This window comes from Mauremys reevesii, linkage group 17 (assembly GCF_016161935.1).
Source record: "Mauremys reevesii isolate NIE-2019 linkage group 17, ASM1616193v1, whole genome shotgun sequence".
NCBI lineage: Eukaryota > Metazoa > Chordata > Testudines > Geoemydidae > Mauremys > Mauremys reevesii.
In genome coordinates, this window is record NC_052639.1 from 19141656 (window position 1) to 19148355 (window position 6700).

The 6700-nt window shown below is 53.1% G+C and overlaps 2 long non-coding RNA genes across 2 annotated transcripts; both read right to left on the bottom strand.

Moving 5' to 3' along the window:
• Window positions 1-863: 863 nt before the first annotated feature.
• On the bottom strand, window positions 864-2614 carry LOC120384935. The gene is made up of 3 exons (XR_005589179.1): window positions 2593-2614; window positions 1398-1520; window positions 864-1015 (listed from the first exon to the last, which is right to left on the bottom strand). It is a non-coding gene; the product is annotated as an uncharacterized LOC120384935 (long non-coding RNA).
• A 111-nt stretch (window positions 2615-2725) lies between these two features.
• Window positions 2726-4094, bottom strand: LOC120385215. The gene is made up of 3 exons (XR_005589355.1): window positions 4030-4094; window positions 3472-3648; window positions 2726-2745 (listed from the first exon to the last, which is right to left on the bottom strand). It is a non-coding gene; the product is annotated as an uncharacterized LOC120385215 (long non-coding RNA).
• Between the last annotated feature and the right edge of the window lie 2606 nt (window positions 4095-6700).

A 6700-nucleotide genomic window follows, 5' to 3' on the forward strand; every position in this document is an offset into this window, starting at 1 on the left:
TCCCTGGCCTGAAATCTCTCCATTACAGGAGGGCAAGTGATGAATCTTTCCTACAGAGGGTAATTGTCATCATCACCACCACCACCCTTAATAATAACAACAGCCCTTTTCAATTCTGTCAGGCCTTCCTTCAGAGATGTTCTGACCTCTATGAAGACAGTCTCCCCACACAGTTCTAAGGCTACGTCTATTCTAGGAGCTAGGGATGGAATTTCCCTGCTCCCGTACACATATTGTGGCACCTCGATCAAAGCTCACGTGATCATCCTTCTTCCTTAAACACTGTCCTTAGACAGAGAGGACACATTCAAACTGTTTTCAGGCCCTGTGCTGCACCCCTGTACTTCCCACAGAGGCACAAACACACAGAGGTATTTCCTTACCTTCATACAGACAGGAGATGCCATCTTCAGTCACTGTTTCAGACAACAAGTCACAGTAATGGTGGATAGTATTTCCTAGACAGACAATGAATCTCATGACTTTTCAAATCCTTTGCTTAAAACTGCGAAAGATGCAGCCATTCTCCCAAGACAGCCCTTGGGAAATTAAATACATTCCTTACATCTGTTCACAAAGCACATTAGATAAAGCATCAGAAGCCTAGAAGTCACTGAGAGACTGATTTCCAAAGGAGATTGAATTCACATCATGCTGGTTTCCCCAAGGCGCAGCCAAAGAGGAGTTGTGGGCAGGGAAGTTGGTGAGATAGATACAGCTAAGTTGCTCCACTCATCTTGGAAGTCATGTTAATCTCTCTCTCTCTCTCTCTCTCTCTCTGTCACACACACACACACACACACACACAGAGTTTTAAGATTCTGGTGCTGTGAGAGGGAACAGAGCAGCAGTCTATAAAAGGGCTTTGAAGGAAGCAGGTCAAAAAAGCTCAAGTGAAGTCGCTCTGCTTACCAATGAACAGGGCTGCAGAATGTCTGATTGTTGTCTGTGAGCTTTCCAGGTATTCTAAGGCGTGGAACAGGAATTTGGGGATGTGGCTCTTGTTGTTCTGCATCTAGGAAGAAAGAAGGAAGAAACGCACAATATACAAATGACATGTTCTTCCCACAGGGACTAGTCCAGGGAAGCCAAAGCATAGAGCCAGGGCATGGCAACAGCCAGTATGAGCCCATACGCCATAGCAGCACCTCTCTGGAGTTACTGTTGTGTTCTCCAGAACCTCAGCTTTTGTTTTCAGAAAGTTTGCAGGTCTAACAGTTCAGGAGAAAAATTTCAAAAATGTGAAGGGATTGTAACTCCTGCAGAAATGAACCAGCAGAGAGCCTGGAATAGAGTCCTGCCACCCGATGGAAGCGGATGGGTACTCAGGGTGTGGGGTTAAAAGGTCTCCCTCAAGTCCCCATTCACCACTCTGAAGGCACAAGGAATTCACCTACCAAGCACTTCCAGGCACACTTCCGGAGCTGTGTGGAGCCATCCCAGGCCATGCTGCGGAACAGCGTCTTCAAATGAGCCCACCTGAGAAACACTGCGCAGCGGAAGAGCGTCAGTTTGCATCTCTGCAAGAGAAGGTGAGACCAAGAGGGTTCTCACTGAGAGAGGACAGTCTGGGGACATGGAGCCTTCCCGTCACTTGTTCTCCTGCTTTTCCTGCTAGTGGAGAGATTCCTGTCATTTGTTGTACACAGGAGTGTGCTCAGGAGAGGAATTGGCTGGAGCGAGCCAGAGCCGTCCTGTCTTTGGATGGTTTGGAGCGGTTGACCAGGGCCCTGCGCTTTGGGGCCCGCACTTCAGGGACGCAGGACGTGGGCCATGCTGGGGCCAGGCGCAGTACTCCGTCCCACTATGCTATGCCCCACCTCGCCAGCGCCCAGCGTCGTTTGGGAAATGAGGGGTGGGGCTTTGGGGAGGAGGAATAGGGATGGGGCAGGGGCGGAGCAGGGGTGGGAAGAGGTGGGGTGGCACTTGGGAAGGGATGGAGTGGGGCTGGGGCTTAGGGCAGAGTAGGGGGTGTTGTTCCAGGCCCTGTGCCCCTCTATGGACAGCCCTGGAAAGATTCATAAGAGATCTCCACAGCTCAGTCCTTAGGTGCAAAGAGACTGCATGAGGCGTGAGTCAGCTTTGGGATCCCAAAGAGTCGGACCAAAGGGCCGCCAGATCAGGCTTCCCTCCACATCCCAGTTGGCCCAACAACAGAGGGCAACGTCCGGTGAATTCTGGGAAGCTGGGACCTGGAGAAGTTCTCTCAGGAGCTCCAGGGAAGAAGTCAGGGCAGCTGCACCCACTTTCCAGAAGGCTGTGGGCAGATATCAGCTCCCTGAACTGAAGGGGCTCTTACAGATCTGTGCTCCCTTTTCTTTTGCTGCCTCTTGTTATGAACCTTTGGATGCAGCAGCCCAAAGGCCTGAGGCCCGTCTTTGCAGGAGAGGGTCAGGGCTCTTTCCCAGAAGAAGGCTTTTCTTCCCAATTGTGCTGTGTGCTGTGAGAATGGATGAGGCACTGGGCTCCAGCATGGAGTGAAGCAGGGAGGAGAAGACTCTGCTTGGGCAAGGGCTCTGGCCATTAATGGAGTGGGGGCCCCAGGAGATTCTGGCTCTTTACTCTTAAGGAAATAATGACCGTGGCACTTACCAGTGTCACACTCTCATCCGGTCTTCAAGGTGCAGCAGGGCGGGAGCAAGCAGTGGATCATCTTCTGCTGCACGATGGGTTTGTCCGGGTCCTTCACGCTGCTCACCACGTTGCCAAGCAGTAAAATGGCAGCGGGCGCACGCTGTCCCTCTCCTGGCAATGACACACAGGGAGTGGGAAGCCCGGTTAAAGCCAGGCAGGATCAGAGCATAACGTGACAGAGTCATAATCCGCACGCTGCTCCGGTTCCCCCGTGTTAACTGACTTGGGTCGCGGGAGCAGTGAGGCCACCAGGCCAGCGCCATAGACATCTTGTGTAGAACAAGGCCTGAGACACTGTGCAGGGCAGTGCAGCCCCATGGTGTCCTAGACACAATTTCTGTCTGGAGAGCACAGAATCCTAGACCCCTAGAAGCTTAGGGAGAGGGAGGGAAGGCTGCTGGAGACTGGTCTGGGGAAGGGAGGAGCAGCTGCTGGAGCCTTACAGGGAGGTGCTGCTACAAAACACAGCAGTTCTTTTGCTCCTTGGTGCCCCTGAGAGCCTGGAGATTCCCGACCCACCTCTTTCCTGCTGGGAATCTCCACCTCTTTGGGGGCCGGTGTTCTCCAGACAGCTGGTCATCTGCCCAGTGCCAGGACCCCTCTCCCCGAGGCCAGGCGGCAGCAGGGGCTGGGAGCATGGCGCTGATGCTGAGGTTTGCGGAGAAGAGCTCTGACAGGGAGGTGGCTGAGCAGGAGATTCCCCACCCATGGCAGGGGCACCCCTTGGAGGCTTCATGGCAGGGCTGAGGGTGGGAGGGAAGGGGATGGGAAGAGAGAGACAAGGGCACCAGAGACAGGCGGGGAGGAATGGGGTTCTCCTGTGTTTCCCAGCCTTACGTCATCAATGAAGGGGCGAAGGCTGACTGCAATGTCCTGGGAGATGGAGCCAAGCCCCTCCCCATCCAGGAGGTAGATGATGTCTGCAGCTTGATGCATGGCTCCCATGACACGCCCTCTATCCGTGTCACAGAACATGTCCATGATCGCTGGCAGCTGGGCCCGTAACGAGTGCACCTGCAGCAATGGAGAAGGCAGCTCATTACTACCCTGGATGACAGCCTGGGGCATATGCTGGCCCATCCACTCCCACCTATGAGACACCACGGCTGGCACAGCCGCCCAATGAGCACAAAGTCATTCTCCTGTCACTCTCTGCCAGCTGCTCACTGTAACCTTTGTCTTTGCTCACCCGCCTCCCCACTGCATCACATCTGCAATCAGGGTCAGCTCACGGGAGCAGGGACCACGTCGTGCCTTGATTTGCTCAGTAAAGCACCTCCAACATTCGAGTGCTGTGCGTTAAACAACAAGGCTTGTGTGGGGATCTCGCTCTCATTGCTGAGCGATTCGATGAACATCGGCTTCCTCGGTCCCCAGGCAATCCACGCCCCTCACCTTTTCTGGCTGGAGCACAATACTGCCAAGGCCTCGCAGACTGAGCCGACGTACAATGGGGTTTTATCTTGGGTCCATTCCATGAGCTGTGCCTGGAGCTCTGATTTTGTCAGTATTGTCTCAATGGAAGGACTCTGGAGAAACTGGAAAGAGCCAAATCAACATCGGGTTGAGGAGCAGAGGTCTTCCTGTGGGGTCTGTCCCCTGGACACTCATCTTTACCAAATGGCCACTTACTCCCATACAACGTCTCCGGTGTGTAGGGAGCCAGTTGCTGCTCTTTCAGTTGGCTCATTCCCAGAACTTAGACTAATGCACAAGTCACAAATAAACCCCAGGGAAAGGGAATCTCAGGCCCCACTGAGTGCCATGGAGAGACCCTGGGGCAGAAGAAAGCAGAACCCCAGGAAAAGGTGAGGAGAGAAGCATGGCCTTGGGGCACCGGAGAAACATCTCCTCTTGTCACAGGATCCCACCTAGGTACATCCAGCCAGGAGCGATCTCACCCTGTCTCTCCCTCCCTCTCTGTGCCATGCCCCACCACCATCCATGTGCGGAGAGGAGCTAGCTGGCTGGAAGGCTGCTGAGCTGCTGACAATGTGCCCAGAGCTTACTGGCCTGAGCTGCTCTCCTGTCAACTAATGAATCTCACCTCAGTGCAGAAAGTTATGGCGATATTTCTCTGCTCCTCCTCCTTCTCCTTTGAACAGTGGTGACGGCCTCTCTGAAGGCGGCAGGGAGCTGAGGTTCTCAAACTCGATCATGGCTCTGGAACATGGAGCAGAAAGTCCCTTGTGGTTATCAAGGAGAGAGAGTTCCTCTCTAGTTGCTGGGCTGAGATGGCAGCCTGGAACAGAGGAACATTTCACACAAATCCCATTCCCAAGAGAGACCCACTGAAGAGGAAACTTTGGGCTCCTACCTTGCAATCACGCCAACACCCTGCGAGTAGTAATATCGTGAGGCTATCATGTCCCAACCCTGCTGAAATTGGATGCTGGCAAATTCCTTCCAGTATCCGGGCATGGAAAAAAGAGTCTTCACAGCCTCCACCGACGTGCTAAAGACAAAAAATACCAGTGTCAGGCAACGAGATCAGCCCCAATCATGGCAAATCTGCACACGCCCTGGCACACACCGTATGGACAGCAGGAGCTAGCCTCCCCGAGGATAGATCAGTGTGATATCATGGTGCTCCCCTGCCCAATGGGCCCTGTCGACACTGCAGTTTCATTGAGTTTGTAACCAGTTAGTGACACTGTAGCTTCTTAAGATGGTTGATGTCATCACTCAATGCGGTTGAATACTTGATTCTTTACTGTGACAGGTAACAGGACTCAAGCGGGCATGTGGGGCCAGATCCTTAGTTGGTGTAAGCGAGCCTGGGCTAACTATAGCACCCGAACAAATGATGGCCATGAACAGCCTACATGTGTTTAGCAGAGCACATCTGTTCTTCCTTTTCCTTTCAGTCATTACCTTAGGGGGTTGAGGCAGCTGGATCCCTCCTCGGGGCTGGATGTCGTGCTGGCCATGTAGGTCCTGGCAAGTGCAGATCCATCACATACTGCACTTGCCTGGCGCAGAGGATGAGCATCTGGGGATACATTTCCAGGATGGCTTCTCGGTATCCCCATAGGAAAAGGACCTCGTAAATGGTCCTCATTGCCTGGAGGGGGGGAAGAATTTCACTCCACTATCCCAATCTGCCACCTGCCCCCATTGCCATTCGCTATTGTCCTTTTCTCAGGTCTCATTTCCTCCCAGCCTATTACAAAGAGGATTGGCTCCTGAGAGGAGGAGACATTTGGAGGGTCCTGAACCTTCACCCATTCCTGGAGCAGGAAGCAGGATGGAGCCCTACGGAAAGGTCAGAGGAGTCTGGATGATGTTATTCCCCATTATTTCGCTTAATGGTGCAGACTCTGTGCTTTGGGTTTCCAGCCATGACTGCAGGCTGAAACCATCCTGAGGAGATCTGTTCTTGTAGACCCAGTGTTTCTGGCCCAGTCAAAAGTACTGGACATCTCATGATCCCATGCTGGGAAGATTTCTAGTCACAATTTAGAGAGCCAGAAACCTGGATACTTCCAAGAGACACCCGAACTGCACCTGCTCACTAAAGAGCCACCTAGAGCGGCAAACAGAGCCAGGGCACCAGCAGATAAACCGCTTCAGATCAGTAACTTTTCCTGGGTGAAGCTTTATTTACACCTCTTTGGTTTGCTAGGAGGTGGCCAGGACACACTAAGGCCTGGTCTGCATTACAGAGTTATGTCAATGCAAGGCCCCTCACCCAGCATCACCTAACTATGGAATTTCCTTCCCATTGGCAGAACTGCCCCTTGGTGCCAAATTCATAACTCCACCTCCACAAGTGGCAGAGAGTCCAGGTCGATGCAGTGTCAGTGTAGACACAACGTCGCGTACGTCAACTGGCTTTCAGGAGCCTTCCCACAATGCCCCACCCTGACCGTACAATCGAGACAGCGCTTCTGGTGAGGGCGTGCACTGCCGACACAAGCAGCAAAGTGCAGACACACACAAGGGATAGAATTGCTGTGGCGGCTGTATGCCGAGTTACGCAGGTCGGCTTCATTGTGTAGTGGAGCCGTGGCCTGAAGCTAAGAAGGGTGAAGCTCACAGACACACACAGATGCACTATCCTCCC